This window comes from Somniosus microcephalus, chromosome 12 (genome assembly GCF_052327205.1).
Source record: "Somniosus microcephalus isolate GS21.2 chromosome 12, FLI_Smic_1.0, whole genome shotgun sequence".
NCBI classification, from domain to species: Eukaryota; Metazoa; Chordata; class Chondrichthyes; order Squaliformes; family Somniosidae; genus Somniosus; species Somniosus microcephalus.
Genome location: NC_140998.1, coordinates 144,637,672 through 144,657,757, shown reverse-complemented (window position 1 = coordinate 144,657,757; position 20,086 = coordinate 144,637,672). Strand labels below are relative to the sequence as shown.

Here is a 20,086-nt window from a genome sequence, read left to right as displayed (position 1 = left end):
GACAAATTTGCTGGAGTTCTTTGAGGAAGTAACATATCGGGTGGATAAAGGGGAACCAGTGGACGTAGTGTATTTAGACTTCCAAAAGGCATTTGACAAGGTGCCACACAAAAGATTATTGCTTAAGATAAAAAATCACGGGATTGGGGGTAATATTCTGGCATGGATAGAGGATTGGCTATCTAACAGAAGGCAGAGAGTTGGGATAAATGGTTCATTCTCGGACTGGCAATCAGTAACTAGTGGTGTTCCGCAGGGGTCAGTGCTGGGTCCCCAACTCTTTACAATCTATATTAACGATTTGGAGGAGGGGACCGAGTATAACATACAAAGTTTGCAGATGTTACTAAGATGGGAGGGAAAGTAGTGAGTGACATAGACAGGCTAAGTAAGTGGGCAGAGATTTGGCAGATGGAATACAATACTGGAAAGTGTGAGGTTATGCACTTTGGCAGGAAAAATCGTAGAGCAAGTTATTATCTTAATGGCAAGAAACTGGAAAGTACTGAAGTACAAAGGGATCTGGGGGTCCTGGTGCACGAAACTCAAAAGGTTAGTATGCAGGTGCAGCAAGTGATTAAGAAGGCCAATGGAATGTTGGCTTTCATTGCTAGGGGGATGGAATATAAAAATAGGGAGGTATTGCTTCAGTTGTACAAGGTATTGGTGAGACCGCACCTGGAATACTGCATACAGTTTTGGTGTCCATACTTAAGAAAAGACATACTTGCTCTCGAGTCAGTACAAAAAAGGTTCACTCGGTTAATCCCGGGGATAAGGGGATGGACATATGAGGAGAGGTTGAGTAGATTGGGACTCTACTCATTGGAGTTCAGAAGAATGAGAGGCGATCTTATTGAAACATATAAGATTGTGAAGGGGTTGGATCGGGTGGATGCGGGGAGGATGTTCCCGATGATGGGTGAAACTAGAACTAGGGGGCATAGTCTTAGAATAAGGGGCTGCTCTTTCAAAACTGAGATGAGGAGGAACTACTTCACTCAGAGGGTGGTAGGTCCATGGAATATGCTGCCCCAAAAAGCTGTAGAAGCTACATCATTGCATAAATTTAAAACAGAAATAGACAGTTTCCTAGAAGTAAAGGGAATAAAGGGTTATGGGGAGCGGGCAGGAATTTGGACATGAGTCTCGGTTCGGATCGGTCATGGCCCTGTGGGTAGCGGAGCGGGCCCAGGGGCCGTGTAGCCTGATCCTGCTCCTATTTCATGTGTCTAATTCTGTTAGATTCAGGAGATGGTTCTGTGATAGTAGATTGGCGGTTAGGATCAGATCAGCCATGATCTTATTGAATGGCGGAGCAGGCTCGAGGGGCCGATTGGCCTACTCCTGCTCCTATTTCTTATGTTCTTATGATACTAAATCAGCCCCCAGTGATGCTGAATTATGGACAGTTTAATGCTGTGGTAACGTGGTTACTGGGTTGAGGCTTCTCCAGATGTATTTCACACAACTTCTTACAGCCAGCAGACAGAGAAGCGTTTCATTCCATTGGCTGGGGGTGGGGGCTGGATTTAAATGCCGGTCCCAGGGGTGAAAATTGGCCGACTCAATGAACCGCCCAGCCCCCAGAAATGGAACTACCGCCTCAAAACTTGGCACGTAACAGATGTTTCCAGAACAAATTGTTAAATTGGAGAAATGCACCACCCCCATTACTTGGAACCTTCCTTCAGGTCTACTCATGCAGCACATTATTATCTAGACTGTATTAGTTGAAGGAAGATGATGAGAATGACATAGAATTACATCGAGTCTACAGCAAAGAAACAGGACATTTGGCCCAACTGGCCTATGTTGGTGTTTATGCTCCACTCAAGGCTCCTCTTCTCTACGTCTACCCTATCAAACCCTTTCATAATTTCAAAGGTCTCTATCAGGTCACCCCTCATCTCTCTCTTCTCTAGAGAAAAGAACCCCATCCTGTTTAGTCTTTCCTGATAGTTATAACCCCTCAGTTCTGGTATCAACACCGTAAATATTTTTTGCACCTTCTCCAGTGCCGCTATATCCTTTTTATAATATGGAGACCAGAACTGTGCACAGTACTGTAAGTGTGGACTAACCAAGGTTTTATAGAAGTTTAACATAACATCTGTGCTTTTCAATTCTATCCCTCTAGAAATAAACCCAAGTGCTTTTCTTTAATGGCCTTGTTAACCTGCGTCGCTAGTTTTAGTGATTTGTGTATCTGTACCCCCAGACATAAGGTTGGATGGGGGGGGGGGGGGGGGCAGTTCTCTGTGCCACCAAGCTCCCTCCCTCCCACCCCAAGGAATTTCCTGGCCATCAGCTGCATCCCTGACACTCCACTGGATGTCAGGGTTTGATAGGGTAGACGTAGAGAAGAGGATGCTTCCAGAGAGAACGGTTACCAGAACCAGTCCTCCTACTTTGTGATGCACTGCTAGGTTGCCAGCCTCTTGTGCCAACATCTCTGTGCTTCCTCCCAGTACAGCGTCCTTTGCAAAACAAACAGCCCCGACTCTTGCAAACTCTACCCACTCTCAAACACTGCCAGTGAAGGAGCCAAGCCCTCACTTCAACACAGGTCCCATTGATTCCAACGGCGTCAGCTGTATATATAATGTGAGCAGCTTCCCTCTTAAACAATGGCCTCCTTGTAGCCCAGTGTCAATACAAAGGCGGTAATGGTTGGCAGCACCAAGCAGCACCATTCCTGCTCTGCAGTCTGCGCAGTGCAGAGGGGACACAAGGAAAGAACTTGCATTTATATAGCACCTTTCACAACCTCAGGACATCCCAAAGTGCTTCACAGCCAATGAACTACTTTTCTTGAATAAAAACAGAAAATGCTGGAGATACTCAGCAGATCAAGCAGCATCTGTGAAGAGAGAAACAGAGAGAAACAGAGTTAACGTTTCAGGTCGATGACCTTTCGTCAGAGTTCTGACGAAAAGGTCATCGACCTGAAACATTAACTCTGTTTCTCTCTTCACAGATGCTGCCTGACCTGCTGAGTATCTCCAGCATTTTCTGTTTTTATTTTAGATTTCCAGCATCTGCAGTATTTTCTTTTTGAACTACTTTTCTTAAACTGTAGTCACTGTTGTAATGCAGGGAAACGTCGCAGCCAATTTGCATACAGCAAGGTCCCAGAAACAGCAATGAGATACATGATCAGATCATCTGTTTTTAGGTATTGGTTGAGGGATAAATATTGTCCAGGACATCGGGAGAACTCCCTTGTTCTTCTTTAAAATGGGATCTTTTACGTCCACCCAAGTGGGCAGACAGGGCCTCGGTTTAACATGTCACCTCTGACACTCCCTCAGTACCGCACTGAAGTGTCAGACCGGATTATGGGCTCAAGTCTCTGGAGTGGGACTTGAACCCATGACGTTCTGACTCAGAGGCGAGAGTGCTACCCACTGAGCCACAGGTGACACCTCACCAGCTGATCCACAGACATGCCAATCACTCAGGGCAGCAGGGCTGACAAGACCTGCAATGCTTAACTGCAATTGGACAGATGGATCTTACATCTATCGCACCCTGCCGTGCCCACCTAGTGTGGAGCTGGCACCAGGCTTATTCCTTACAAAAAGGATATATAGCGCATTGGGATGTTTTACTACGTTAAAGGTGCTATATAAATGCAAGTTGTTGTTAATGATATAGAGGCACTGGAGAAAGTGCAAAGAAAATTTACACGGATGATACCAGAACTGAGAAAATTATAACTATCAGGAAAGACTAAACAGGCTGGAGTTCGATAGGCTAAACGTAAAGAAGACGTTTCCACTTCTGGGAGAGTCCAAAACTGGGATCATAAATATAAGAGAGTCAATAATAAATTCAATCGGGAATTCAGGAGAGACTTCTTTACCCAGAGAGTGGTGAGAACGTGGAGCTCGCTACCACAAGGAGTGGTTGAGGCGAAGAGTATAGACGTATTTAAGGGAAAGCTGGATAAGTACATGAGGGAGAAAGGAATAGAGGAGATGTTGAATGGGCCGAGGTGAAGCAAGGTGGGAGGAGCCTCGTGTGGAGCATAAGCACCAACGTAGACCTATTGGGCCTAATGGCATGAGACTGTTCGCAAACTCAGCGTCCTATTTGACCCCGAGCTGAGCTTATGACCCTGTATCATCTCCATCAGCATGACCGCCAACTTCCACCTCTGTAACATCGCCTGTCTCCGCCCCTGCCCCAGCTCATCTGCTGCTGAAACCCTCATCCATGTCTCTGTGACCTCCAAACTCTGCTGCCCGTATTCAAACTCGCATCGACCCACTCATCCATCACTCCTGTGCTCGCTGTCCTACATTGGCTCCCGGACCGGCAACGCCTCAATTTTAAAATTCTCATCCTTGCGTTCAAATCCCTCCATGGCTTCGGCCCTCCCCATCTCCGTCACCTCCTCCAACCCTACAACCTTCCAAGATCTCTGCGCTCCTCCAATTCTGGCCTCTTGCACATTCCCGATTTTCATCGCTCCACCATTGGCGGACGTGCCTTCAGCTGCCTAGGCCCTAAGCGGTGGAATTCACTCCCTAAACCCTCTCCTCCTTTAAAGTGCTCCTTAAAACCCACCTCTTTGACCAAGCTTTTGATCACCTGTCCTAATATCGTCTTATGCAGCTCGGTGGCAAATTTTGTATGATAATGCTCCTGTGAAGCGCCTTGGTGCTTTTTACTGCATTAAAGGCGAGGGCGGTTATTGCTGTTATTGTTGAATTCAGGAGACCTTTTTCAGGAGCAAGCTAAACCATGGTGCTCACGTACACCTGTTGCAATCTGTACATTCCTGTCGTTAACCTTCAACCTGCAGTATTTGCAGAAAGAACTGGAAATTCAGACTGCCACTTTCAGAGGTACAAAGTGCAGTCGTCCTTCAAACAAACCTGGCAACAGAACTGCGACCAAAGTGAGCCAATTAAAACACTCAGTGCCATGGGAAACATGGCAAGTGTCAACAACGGCTCATCCTTATATAGCCCCTCTAAAGTAACAAATCATTCCAAGGTGCCTCACCGAAGGGGATGGCGGGGGGTGGGGAGGTACATAACACAGAGCAGGACTTGGGGGAGGTGACCGAGGATGAGGTTGAAAAGGTAGCTTTTGAGGAGGGTTCCTGAAGTGGGGAGAGATATACGTGGTCAATAAAAGCTGCTCACGTCAACGTGATGTACAGATGTACATTCCATTCAACTCATATACCCGGTGGCATCGCTATGCACACCTCCTTAACCCTTGGAGAATCTGCTGTCAGTTTTTATTCCTGATCTATAAGTATTCTAACTAATCAGAGGTTGACCCATCTCTGCTTCTGCCTGTGGAATGAACAGAAGGCAAGCCTTGTGTGTGTGATATCGTCCTTGGCCTCACCCCCTTCCCTATCTCTGTAACCTCCTCCGAGGTTACGGTGTTCCTCCAACTCTGGCCTTGAGCATCCCCCACTTACCTTCACCCCGCCAGTGGCGGCCATGCCTTCAGCTGTCTATGCCCGAAGCTCTGGAATTCCTTCCCTAAAGCTCTTTGCCTTTTCACTTCTCTCGCCCCCTTTAAACCTACCTCTTTGACCAAGATTTTGATCGCCTATCCTAATGTCTTCTTCTTTGGCTCAGTGCCAATTTTTTGCCTGATAATAGTCCCGTGAAGCACCTTGGGACATTTTATTACATTAAAGGCGCTCTATAAATGAAATTGTTGTTGTTGGATCAATGCTTTATCACATAACACAGTTGACTCAGCTTAGTACCAAATCACTGTCGGGAGAAAACATAAGGGCAGATTCCACGACCCCCGACGGGCAACCTCACTCTCATGGGAGCACGGGTCGAAGAATTCAGGGGCAGCAATGTGACTTCCCCAGTGGGAGTGCAGGACAACATTATAAGTCATTTCTTGTGTTAACACTCAATTCTTCACCTCCAATAAACACCCACTGCATCATCACCCAGCCAGTAACAATCCAGTACTTCACCCTTGGCTCAAAATAGAAAGAAAGAATAAAACAAGACCACAAGGACTCCTAAAATAACATTAAAAACATGCCTGCCAGATTCTCTTCTGGTCCACAATAACCCTCCCAGCAGGTTTGGCCTGGGGGATTGGGGGGGGGGGGGGGGGGGAATCCTTCACCGCAGCCCCTCCAAGACCAATATAGCCTTCCTGCGGTGCAGTTCCCAGAACTGAACGGAGAACGCAGTGCTTCAGATGGGATCTAACCAAGGCTCTGTACAACTGAAGCATCACTTCCTCCTCTTTGTACCCCAGCCCCTTGAGATAACGGTCAACACACCATTCGCCTTCTCGATTATGGTTTGTACCTGTGCACTAGTTTTTAGTGATTTGTGTACCTGGACACCCAAATCCCTTTGCTCCTCCACAGCTCCTCGTCTTTCACCATTAAGAAAATCTTCCGAATATCTTTACTGGGTCAGTTTATACTGAGATTGTTGTTGGCTGCTGAAGTCCAGCATGTCTGGACCAGGAAGCATTAAATCCCGATAAAAGTAGATTGAGATGGACAGCATCATATTGGTGCCAATCCCTGGACGCTTCATGACTAAGAGACAATGTGAACTACAAGACACTCAGGGCTCCCTAACTGGAAAACAAATACTTTGAAAATAAAAATTCATTTTTGCCAGTTTTCTCCCCTGAAATTGTTAACACTTCACCAGCGCAGTGCTGAGGGAGTGCTGCTCCGTCGGGAGGTGCCGTCTTTCAGCTGAGACATTAAGAAAGACTTGCATTTATATAGCGCCTTTCACGACCACTGGACGTCTCAAAGCGCTTAACAGTCAATGAAGTACTTTTTGAAATGGAGTCACTGTTGTAACGTGGGAAATGTGGCAGCCAATTTGCACACAGCAAGCTCCCACAAACAGCAATGTGAGAATGACCAGATAATCTGTTTTTGTTTATTGGTTGATGGATAAATATTGGCCAGGACACCGGGGATAACTCCCCTGCTCTTCTTCGAAATAGTGCCATGGGATCTTTTATGTCCACCTGAGAGGACAGACAGGGCCTCGGTTTAACATCTCATCAGAAAGACGGCACCTCTGACAGTGCAGCACTCCCTCAGCACTGCACTGGAGTGTCAGCCTAGCTTTATGTGCTCAAGTCTCTGGAGTGGGACTTGAACCCACAACCTTCTAACTCAGAGGCAAGTGTGCTACCAACTGAGCCACAGCTGACACCGAGGGTCCCGTCTGCCCTCTCAGGTGGACATAAAAGATCCCACGGCACTATTTTGAAGAGGAGCCGGGGAGTTCTCCCCGGTGTCCTGGCCAACATTTATCCCTCAACCAACATCACTAAAACCGAATTAACCCATGCTTTATCTCATTTGTGGGACCCTACTGTGCGCTAATTGGCTGCCGTGTTTGCCTACATAACAGCGAGTGTACTTCAAAAGTAATCGATTGTATGTGAAGTGCTTTGGAATGTCACGATAAGGTGTTCTATGTGTTTCCTTCCTCTTGTTGGGTACTGTTCCCAGCCCTCGTACAGCTGCAATATCTCACTCAAATAGCCATATTCACGTGTGTAGACCTAGACAGCTAGTGTCAGCAACTAGTTGACCAATGGGAGGGGAAGCCAAGGGAAGAGGGGGAGGGGAGGGGATCACAGCCGAGTCCGAACGCTGCCCTCAGCCAGTGAGCACAAATCCCAACTTTCCAGCAGGATTCGCTGGACAGTGCAGAGGAGCAGGAACCGTGGCTGATTTTTGCCTTCCTTTTTCCTAGCCCAGCAAGACAGAAAGGACTTGCTTTTATATCGCACCTTTCAAGCCGGGGCGTGGGGGGCATTGAAAGGGGCTCAACAATTCACTGTGCTGCTTCTCATGTCAGCCGTGGCTCAGCGATAGCGCTCCTGCCTCTGAGTCAGAAGGTTGTGGGTTCAAGTCCCACTCCAGAGACTTGAGCACATAATCCAGGCTGACATTCCAGTGCAGTACTGAGGGAGTGCTGCACTGTTGGAGGTGCCGTCTTTTTGGATGAGACATTAAACCGAGGCCCCATCTGCCCTCTCAGGCGGATGTAAAAGATTCCATGGTACTATTCAAAGAAAGCAAGAGGGTTCTCCCCAGTGTCCTAGACAATGTTTATCCCCCTATTGGTTGAATTGTGGAAGCTTACTGTGCACAAATTGGCTGCCGCGTTTCCTACATTGCACCAAAAGTACTTAATTGGCTGTAAAGCACTTTGGGATGCCCGGAGATCATGAAAGGCGCTATAGAAATGCATGTTCTTTATCTTTCCGTCCTGCAGTATTAAACACAGCGCATACAGCACCAACTGACCCAGCTCAATTACACTGGAACCAGTTCCGTAATATACACGGGATGTAAATCTGTCACCACTAGATCTGTAACAGTCAATACTTCACCCACTGTTAAAAATGTTCTGTCCAGACACTGTACAAGTTTGGAAGGTCAAAATCTGCTGGGTGCTTTCAATTCGTCATACTAATAGCATGAAAATTTCACACAAACCCATTTTACTGTGATAACCGTAGCCAGTTTCAACCGGTGTTCAGACTCCCCTGTGTCTCTGTGAATGGTAACTAAAACTGCTGGTTGAAAGGGATCATAAGTGATAACTGTAACTACATTCGGGCAAGCGGTAGATCACAGGGCAGAGCGCTCTGGTCTGACGCAGAGACTTTAGCTTTCCCTTACATAGAATGTACAGCACAGAAACAGGCCATTCGGCCCAACTGGTCCATGCCGGTGTTTGTGCTCCACACGAGCCTCCTCCCACCCGGCTTCATCTCACCCTATCAACACATCCTTCTATTCCTTCCTCCCTCATGTACTTATCTAGCTTCCCCTTAAATGTATCCCTGCAATTCTCCTCAACTACTCCATGTGGTAGCAAGGTCCACATTCTAACTACTCTCGGGGTAAAGAAGTTTCTCCTGAATTCCCTAGTGGATTTATTAGTGACTATCTTATATTTATGACCCCTAGTTTTGGATTCTCCCACAAGGGGCTAATCTTCTCTGTGTCGACTAGAATCAAACCCCTTCATAGTTTTAAAGACCTCGATTAGATAAACTCTCAGCCTTCCCTTTTCTAGAGAAAAGAGCTTCGTTTCACGGTACAATTAACTCTGGCTTTTCAGGATAACAATAACAGAAAAAGGCGAGCATATCACATGGATCTGTCAACACAGCTGCATCAGTGTGACTTTGTCGACCATTCAATTACTGAGGGCAATTAACAGCGGAGCCCGAGGACTAAGTGGAAGGCTTGTGTCGGTGTCATCGCTGTGATATTAACCATAGGTCAGGCAGCAGTTTCATAATGGTATCGCTTTACATTCTTTGCCAAACCCTTTCAGTCAACATAGGACTCCTTTAGATCAATGAACCAAACACCAGGGGCTCATTTCCCCCCCGTGCCTGCCCCCATCGATCACACTCTCTGTATCCTGCCCCAATTGTCCACTTTCTGTGCCCTGCCCCATCCCAGCTTCTCTGTGACCTGCTTCCAACGCCCCTACTCCATGCTCTACTCCCTGCCCCCAGACCCACACTCTGCCCCCTGCCCCCATACCCACATTCTACTCCCTGCCCCCAGACCCACACGCTGCCCCCTGCCCCATACCCACACTCTGCCCCCTGCCCCCATACCCACACTCTGCCCCCTGCCCCATACCCACACACTGCCCCCTGCCCCATACCCACACACTGCCCCATACCCACACTCTGCCCCCTACCCCCATACCCACACTCTGCCCTGCCCCCATACCCACTCTGCCCCCTGCCTCAGACCCACACTCTGCCCCCTTCCCCCATACCGCCACTCTGCCCCCTGCCCCCATACCCACACTCTGCCCCCTGCCCCCATACCGCCACTCTGCCCCCTGCCCCCATACCCACACTCTGCCCCCTGCCCCCATACCCACACTCTGCCCCCTGCCCCCATACCCACACTCTGCCCCCTGCCCCCATACCCACACACTGCCCCATACCCACGCTCTGCCCCCTACGTTCCTGGGAGGACTGGAGGTAGATAAACAATGGCAAACATTTAAAGATAGAATGACAAAATTGCAAAAATTGTTTATACCAATCTGGCATAAAAGGAAATCTAAAAAGGTGACTCAACCGTGGATAACAGGGGAAATTAGAGACAGCATAAAATCCAAAGATAGGGCGTATAAAATAGCCAAAAAAAGCGCCAGAGCGGAAGATTGGGAACAGTTTAAGATAGAGCAAAGGAGGGCAAAGGGCATAATCAAGAGGGGCAAAATAGCTTACGAAAACAAGCTGGCGGAAAATATAAAAACTAACTCCAAAAGCTTTTATAAGTATATCAAAAGGAAAAGACTGGTGAAAACCAAAGTTGGTCCATTGCAGTCAGATACGGGGGAATATATAATGGGAAATAAGGAAATGGCAGATCAACTAAATGCATACTTTGGGTCAGTCTTTACGAAGGAAGACACAAAAAACCTCCCTGGGATATCGGGAAAAATAGGGACATTGGCAAAGGAGGAACTGACGCAAATCAATATCTCTAAGGATATGGTGTTAAGGAAGCTAAAGGGATTGAAGGTGGACAAATCCCCAGGGCCTGATAACATGCATCCTAGGGTACTGAAGGAGGTGGCCCTAGAGATAGCGGATGCACTAAGGATGATTTTTCAGAATTCATTAGACTCGGGAACAGTGCCCATGGATTGGAGGGTAGCTAACGTTACCCCACTATTCAAAAAGGGGGGTAGGGAAAAAGCAGGTAATTACAGACCTGTAAGCCTTACATCAGTTGTGGGCAAAATGCTGGAGTCCATCATTAAGGATGAAATAGCGGAGCACTTAGCAAATGGGGACAGGATAGGACAGAGTCAACATGGATTTACAAAGGGTAAATCGTGCTTGACTAATCTATTGGAATTTTTTGAGGGAGTAACTGGTAGAATAGATGGGGGAGAGCCAGTAGATGTGGTGTACCTGGACTTCCAAAAGGCCTTCGATAAGGTCCCACATAAAAGATTAGCATGGAAAATTGAGGCTCATGGGATAAAGGGGAAAGTATTGGCGTGGATAGGGAACTGGCTGTCAGATAGAAAACAGAGAGTTGGAATAAACGGCTCATTTTCTGAATGGCAGGCAGTAACAAGTGGGGTACCACAGGGATCTGTCCTGGGCCCCCAGCTGTTCACAATTTACATTAATGACCTGGATCAGGGAGTCGGATGCAGCATTTCCAAATTTGCAGACGACACTAAACTAGGAGGGGGGGTGGGCTCAGAGGAAGAGACCAGGAAGCTCCAGAGCGATTTGGACAGACTGGGCGATTGGGCGGATAAATGGCAGATGCACTATAATGTGGACAAGTGCGAAGTTATCCACCTTGGGTGCAGGAACGGGAGGGCAAATTATTATTTAAATGGCAATAGATTGGGAGAGGGGGAAGTACAGAGAGACCTGGGTGTTCTTGTACACCAGTCACTGAAGGCGAGCATGCAGGTGCAACAGGCGGTCAAGAAGGCAAACGGTATGCTGGCCTTCATAGCAAAAGGGTTAGAATACAGGAACAGGGATACCTTGCTGCAGCTGTACAGGGCACTGGTGAGACCACACCTCGAGTACTGTGTACAGTTTTGGTCGCCTCATCTGAGGAAGGATGTTCTTGCCATGGAGGGGGTGCAGCGGCGATTCACCAGGCTGATACCAGGAATGGCGGGAATGACCTATGAGGAGAGACTATGTAGTTTAGGGATGTACACACTGGAGTTTAGAAGATTGAGAGGGGACCTCATAGAAGTGTATAAAATTCTGACAGGTCTAGACAGACTGGATGCAGAAGGAATGTTTCCCTTGGCGGGTGAGAACAGAACTAGAGGACATAATTTAAGGATAAGGGCTAAACCATTTAGGACAGAGATGAGGGGGAATTTCTTCACTCAGAGAGTGGTGAACCTGTGGAACTCATTGCCACAGAGGGCAGTGTACGCCAGCTCATTAAATATATTTAAGAGGGAATTAGATATATTTCTACGGGCAAAAGGGGTTAAGGGTTACGGAGAGAAGGCGGGGACGGGATACTGAATTAAAGGATCAGCCATGATCTCATTGAATGGCGGAGCAGGCACGAAGGGCCGAATGGCCTACTCCTGCTCCTATCTTCTATGTATCTATGTATCTACCCCCATACCCACACTCTGCCCTGCCCCCATACCCACTCTGCCCCCTGCCTCAGACCCACACTCTGCCCCCTTCCCCCATACCGCCACTCTGCCCCCTGCCCCCATACCCACACTCTGCCCCCTGCCCCCATACCCACACTCTGCCCCCTGCCCCATACCCACACTCTCTGCCCTGCCCCCATACCCACACACTACCCCCTATACCCACTCTGCCCCCTGCCCATACCCACTGTCCCCTGCCTCATACCCACACACTGCCCCCATACCCACACACTGCCCCCATACCCACACTCTGCCCCCTGCCCCATACACACACTGCCCCCTGCCCCAGACCCACACTCTCTGCCCTGCCCCATACCCACACTCTCTGCCCCTGCCCTAGACCCACACCCTCTGCCCCCTGCCCCAGACCCACACTCTGCTCTGCCCCATACCCACACACTGCCCCCTGCCCCCATACCCACACACTGCCCCCTGCCCCCATACCCACACACTGCCCCCTGCCCCAGACCCACACTCTGCTCTGCCCCCATACCCACACTCTCTGCCCCCTGCCCCCAGACCCACACTCTCTGCCCTGCCCCCATACCCACACTCTCTGCCCCCTGCCCCCATACCATAAGAACATAAGAAATAGGAGGAGTAGGCCAATCGGCCCCTCGAGCCTGCTCCACCATTCAATAAAATCATGGCTGATCTGATCCTAACCGCCAATCCACTATCACAGAACCATCTCCTGAATCTAACAGAATTAGACACACGAAATAGGAGCAGGATCAGGCTACACGGCCCCTGGGCCCGCTCCGCTACCCACAGGGCCATGACCGATCCGAACCTAGACTCATGTCCAAATTCCTGCCCGCTCCCCGTAACCCTTAATTCCCTTTACTTCTAGGAAACTGTCTATTTCTGTTTTAAATTTATGTAATGATGTAGCTTCTACAGCTTTTTGGGGCAGCATATTCCATGGACCTACCACCCTCTGAGTGAAGCAGTTCCTCCTCATCTCAGTTTTGAAAGAGCAGCCCCTTATTCTAAGACTATGCCCCCTAGTTCTAGTTTCACCCATCATCGGGAACATCCTCCCCGCATCCACCCGATCCAACCCCTTCACAATCTTATATGTTTCAATAAGATCGCCTCTCATTCTTCTGAACTCCAATGAGTAGAGTCCCAATCTACTCAACCTCTCCTCATATGTCCATCCCCTCATCCCCGGGATTAACCGAGTGAACCTTCTTTGTACTGACTCGAGAGCAAGTATGTCCTTTCTTAAGTATGGACACCAAAACTGTACGCAGTATTCCAGGTGCAGTCTCACCAATACCTTGTACAACTGAAGCAATACCTCCCTATTTTTATATTCTATCCCCCTAGCAATGAAAGCCAACATTCCATTGGCCTTCTTAATCACTTGCTGCACCTGCATACTAACCTTTTGAGTTTCGTGCACCAGGACCCCCAGATCCCTTTGTACTTCAGTACTTTCCAGTTTCTTGCCATTAAGATAACAACTTGCTCTACGATTTTTCCTGCCAAAGTGCATAACCTCACACTTTCCAGTATTGTATTCCATCTGCCAAATCTCTGCCCACTTACTTAGCCTGTCTATGTCCCCTTGCAGGTTTTTTATGTCCTCCTCACTCACTACTTTCCCTCCCATCTTAGTATCATCTGCAAACTTTGATATGTTACACTCGGTCCCCTCCTCCAAATCGTTAATATAGATTGTAAAGAGTTGGGGACCCAGCACTGACCCCTGCGGAACACCACTAGTTACTGATTGCCAGTCTGAGAATGAACCATTTATCCCAACTCTCTGCCTTCTATTAGATAGCCAATCCTCTATCCATGCCAGAATATTACCCCCAATCCCGTGATTTTTTATCTTAAGCAATAATCTTTTGTGTGGCACCTTGTCAAATGCCTTTTGCAAGTCTAAATACACTACGTCCACTGGTTCACCTTTATCCACCCTATATGTTACCCACACTCTGCCCCCTGCCCCAGACCCACACTCTCTGCCCTGCCCCCAGACCCACACTCTCTGCCCTGCCCCCATACCCACACTCTCTGCCCCTTGCCCCATACCCACACTCTGCCCCCTGCCTCACACCCACTCTGCCCCCTGCCCCCATACCCACACACTGCCCCTGCCCCTTACCCACACTCTGACCCCTGCCCCATACCCACACTCTGACCCCTGCCCCATACCCACACTCTGCCCCGTCCGCATACCCACACTGCCCCTGCCCCATACCCACACTCTGCCCCTTGCCCCATACCCACACACTGCCCCTGCCCCATACCCACACTCTGCCCCCTGCCCCCATACCCACTCTGCCCCCTGCCCCCATACCCACACACTGCCCCCTGCCCCATACCCACACTCTGACCCCTGCCCCCATACCCACACTCTCTGCCCCTTGCCCCATACCCACACACTGCCCCTGCCCCATACCCACACTCTGCCCCTTGCCCCCATACCCACACTCTGCCCCCACCCCATACCCACACTATGCCCCCTGCCCCATACCCACACTCTGCCCCCTGCCCCCATGCCCACACTCTGCCCCCTGCCCCCATACCCACACTCTGCCCCCTGCCCCCATACCCACTCTCTGCCCTGCCCCCACACCCACCCTCTCTGCCCTGCCCCCACACCCACCCTCTCTGCCCTGCCCCCACACTGTGCCACCTGCCCCCATACCCACACTCTCTGACCCCTGCCCCCATACCCACACTTTCTGTGCCCTGCCCCCATACCCACACTCTCTGCCCTGCCCCCATACCCACCCTCTCTGCCCTGCCCCCATACCCACCCTCTCTGCCCTGCCCCCACACTGTGCCACCTGCCCCCATACCCACACTCTGACCCCTGCCCCCATACCCACACTTTCTGTGCCCTGCCCCCAGACCCACTCTCTCTGCCCTGCCCCCACACCCACTGTGCCCTGCCCCCATACCCACACACTCTGTGCCCTGCCCATTGCCCCCTTTCCTTGCGCTCCCATCATGATCTCTGTGTATCTGCACCGACTCCTCACTCTGTGTCGGCACCCTGACCCGCCTCGGCCCCTGCGCCGGAATCACCACACCCCAGAGGCGCATTTCGTTTGATGTAAACACAACGCAAGTTCCAACACGTCAGCAACAAATCTTAAACCCCCCCCAAAACCCTGAAAATTGCACCCAGCGAGAATTAGGCGGGCGGCGGGAGCTGCAACTTACCGGGGCTCTGCCCTGGGGTGAGCACTGGCAACCGCTCGTTAATCCGCAGACACTGGCTCTGGGAGGGGCTGTGGGGATCTGCAACACCGCTCCTTACTCCTCCGCGCTTCTTATCCGCACCGACTGCTCCGGTCGGTTTCCGTGAAACTGACTAAACTCCACCGCCAGCCCCCCTGCGCTTGTCAGTTTCAGCCGCGCACTGCGCATGCGCCAAAACTTTCCCAAAAACCTTTCAAAAAGTTTTCCCGTTCCCGCCCTACCTCCATCAATCCCCTTCCCACTCCCACCCAGTCCATTGATAGGACATCGCACCTTTTAAAAAAAACTTTAAATATATATATTATATATATAAAAAGACACAAACATGGAATTTAAAAGACAAAAGAGAGTTTGATTGGTTAATTTAAACGCAACCAACAATACCGTTTGCAAAACAATTCCACGACCAGCAACTAAATTAACGTTTAAAAACTTGCGACTTTTCACAAGAATGGAAAAGGGAGGTGATTTGGTCACTTGAAAATCTTTAGTCGAGTGTGTGTGTTTTAAGCATGCAATAATGTGCCGAGTGTTATAAGCATATGTATGTACAGAAGTCTGGTATTTTGCAAGAATTAAGGGTGAGGTCATTATTGGACCGCAGTTTGGTTCTGATTAGGCAATGTTTTAAGCGCTTCCTTTGAAAGCTACACACGTGGTTGGAATCTGAGGATTTGAAATTATGAATACAGTACACACAGATACACTGAAATTCCACCCCAAACATGATTTCTTGTGCACCAGTAGCTCAAGGTAAGCATGCAGGTGCAGCAGGCGGTTAAGAAGGCAAATGATATGTTGGCCTTTGTAGCGAGAGGGTTTGAGTACAGGAACAAGGATGTCTTGCTGCAGTTGTACAGGGCCTTGGTGAGACCACATCTTGAGTATTGTGTGCAGTTTTGGTCGCCTTATCTGAGGAAGGATGTTCTTGCCATGGAAGGAGTTCAGCGAAGATTCACCAGACTGATACCTGGGATGGCAGGAATGATGTATGAGGAGAGATTGGGTCGATTGGGCTTGTACTCGCTGGAGTTTAGAAGAATGAGAGGGGATCTCATTGAAACTTATAAAATTCTAACAGGACTAGCCAGACTAGATGCAGGAAGGATGTTCCTGATGGTGGGGGAGTCCAGAACCAGGGGTCACAGTCTAAGGATAAGGGGTAAGCCATTTAGGACTGAGATGAGGAGGAATTTCTTCACCCAGAGAGTGGTGAACCTGTGGAATTCTCTACCAAAGAAGGCAGTAGAGGCCAAGTCATTAAATATATTCAAGAAGGAGTTGGATATATTTCTTAAGGCTAAAGGGATATGGGGAGAAAGCAGGGACTGAATTTGGATGATCAGCCATGATCGCATTGAATGGCAGAACAGGCTCGAGGGGCCGAATGGCCTACTCCTGCTCCTATCTTCTATGTTTCTATGTTTCAACTTCCCTTATTAATGTTGAGTATACAATCCAAAGGGTCCTTTATCGCTCCACACCTGAACTTAAACCTGGGGAAGTTTTTTAAAATTGTTATTCCTGGGATGTGGTTGTTGCTGGCAAGTCTGCCATTTATTGCCCATCCCTAGTTGCCCTTGAGAAGGTGGTGGTGAGCCGCCATCTTGAACCGCTGCAGTCCGTGTGGTGAAGGTACTCCCACAGTGCTGTTAGGGAGCGAGTTCCATGATTTTGACCCAGTGACGATGAAGGAACGGCAATCTATTTCCAAGTCAGGATAGTGTGTGACTTGGAGGGGAACTTGGTGGTGACGGTGTTCCACTTCTATTGCGGTCCTTGTCCTTCTCAGTGGTGGGGGTCACAGGTTTGGGAGGTGGTCAAAGTAACCTCAGTGAATTGCTGTAGCGCATCCTGTAGATCGGACATACTACAGTCCCATTCTGTAAAAGTATCCTCCGGACTCAAAAGGAAAACCGTAAACAATGCATGCAGGGCAGAACTAGGCCAATATCCATTAATAATCACTATCCAAAAAAGAGCCACCAAATTTTGGAAACACCTAGAAATGAGCAACCCCCAATGCTATCATTACGAAGCCCTGAAATGCCAAGAGAGGACCATAAAGAAGAATACCCTCAGTCAACTAGTCCTGGGACTCAGTGAAGTAACTACTAACAATACTAACAATAACCAGCCCCAGGACAGTGACAGCGTAACACAAAGAATTCGACCCAACACAATCATCGCTAAGCAAAAGGAAAAATATCTGTCATATTGGGCAGAAACAACAAAAACCCAAAGCAAACTCAATTGCTACTTGGCCCTAAACAGACAATACAACATGGCTGATTACCTGACCATGGTAAAGGATAGCAAACTGAGAAAAACTTTGACAATGTACAGACTTAGTGAACATAACCTGGCGATCGAAAAAGGTAGACACAGGCAGACCCGGCTACCAAGAGAGGACAGGATATGCTCTCACTGCAGTCAGGGAGTGGTGGAGACAGAGATGCACTTCCTCACAGCTTGTAGAAAATATCAGGGCATAAGGGAGAATTTCTACCCAAAATTCACAAAAATATGCCCGGAATTCAGAAATTTGAATGACGACCAAAAACTCCCATACCTACTAGGGGAAGAGAGAAATTGCGTAACACTAGCGGCACACTATGTTACAGCTTGCCATAAACAGAGGGACAACCACTAAATATAAGAGTATATATAAATTATATGAAAGTATATTTATACACTCAGGGATATATCTGTTTATACACTGTATGGATAGATCTGTATTTTTGTGAACAAACATGAATGTTTTTCGATGTTTTGGTAACATAAGATGTAACTTGTTATGCCAATAAAGCGATTTGAATTGAAAATTGAATTGAATTGAATTGAATTGGTAGTGGTGGGAGTGGATATTGTGGCCAGTGGATGGTGCACTGATCAAGCAAACTGGTCTGTTCTGGATGATAGAAAGAAAGACTTGCATTTATATAGCACTTTTCACACCCTCAGGGCATCCCAAAGTGCTGATTAAGTGTCAGACTTCTAGGCATGCGGTGAGTATCCCATCACACTCCCCACTTAAGCCTTGTATGTGGTGGAAAGCCTTTGAGGGGCTAAGTGAGCCACTCATCACAGAGTACTCAGCCACAGTGTTGATATGGCTGGTGTAGTTAAGAAAGAAAAGAAAGCCTTGCATTTATTTAATGCCTTTCACAACATCAGGACATCCCAAAGGGCTTTACAGCCAATGAAGTACTTTTGAAGTGTAGTCACTGTGGTAATGTAGGAAACGCAGCAGCCAATTTGTGCACAGCAAGCTCCCACAAACAGCAATGTGATAATGATCAGATAATCTGTTTCAGTGGGCTGTTTGAAAGAATTTTTAAAAACACTAACTGACGAGTATCAGGGCTGGAGGAATGTGTTACCAAGATTTGCATTGAAGTTTGATAAACAAGAGCAAAAAAAACCTCAACAACAACAACTTGTATTTATATAGCACCTTTAATGTAGTGAAACGTCCCAAGGCGCTTCGCAGGAGTATTATAAGACAAAAACATTTGACACCGAGCCACCTAAGGAGAAATTAGGGCAGGTGACCAAAAGCTTGGTCAAAGAGGTAGGTTTTAAGGAGCATCTTAAAGGAGGAGAGAGAGGTAGCAAGGCAGAGAGGTTTAGGCAGGGAATTCCAGAGCTTAGGGCCTAGGCAACAGAAGGCACACATGGGTAAAAACCAAGGCTTATCAGTAAATACAGCAATTATACTTTTTATTTTAGTTGTGCTTGTCCAGAGAGAAGTTCACAATGAACTTAACAATCACACCCCAGTCCAGTTTTACACTCGGCAAAAGGTACCATCTTCTTTCAACTCATTAAATGCGGACCCCACATGTGGGTAAAAACCAAGGCTTACTCGGTAAGTACAGCAATTATATTTTTATTTTAGTTGTGCTTGTCCAGAGAGAAGTTCAACTTGCATTTATATAGCACCTTGTCACATTGAAAGCACTTCACACACAATGAATTGCTTTGAAGTGCAGTGACTGTTATGTAGGGAACCATTGTGCAGCATATTGTATAGAATCTTGATCAGACATCATCTGGAGTAGTGTTCAGTTCTGGGAACCGCACCTCAGGAAGGATATATTGGCCTTGTGCCGTGTGCAGCACAGATTCACCAGAATGATACCGAGGCTGACAGGGTTAGATCATGAGGACAGCTTGCATAGACTTGGCTTGTAGTCCACGGAGTTTAGAAAGTTGAGGGGTGATCTGATGGAGGTGTTTAAAATGATCAAGGGATTTGATAGATTAGATACAGAGAAACTATTTCCTCTGGTGGAGGAATCAAGAACAAGGGACGAAATTTGAAATAAGCCTTTCAGGAGGGAAATCAGAAAGTACGGTTGCACATAAAGGGTAGTGGAAATCTGGAACTCTCTCCCCCCAAGAAGGCTGTGGATGCTGGGATAATTGGAGTTTTCAAGATTGAGATTGATAGATTTTTGTTAGGTAAGGGTATCAAGATACATGGAGCAAAGGCAAGTAAATGGGGTTGAGGGGAAAATCAGTCATGGTCTAATTGAAAGATAGAGCAGGCTCAAGGGGATGAATGGGCCGCTCCTGTTCCTAAGTACCAATATCCCAGACACAGCAATGACAGAAGTGACCAGTTGATCTCATTTGTTATTGTTTGCTCAAGGGAG

General features: G+C 48.0%; 1 protein-coding gene across 1 annotated transcript in view; it reads right to left on the bottom strand.

The window, feature by feature from the left end:
* LOC147109579 (uncharacterized) overlaps positions 1 to 15,565 on the bottom strand; it is a 152,061-nt gene extending 136,496 nt beyond the window's left edge. Inside the window, exon 1 of the mRNA XM_086004208.1 lies at positions 15,387 to 15,565. The gene's annotated coding sequence lies outside the window, so the exon portion shown is untranslated. The remainder of the gene's footprint in view (positions 1 to 15,386) is intronic.
* Positions 15,566 to 20,086: the final 4,521 nt, after the last annotated feature.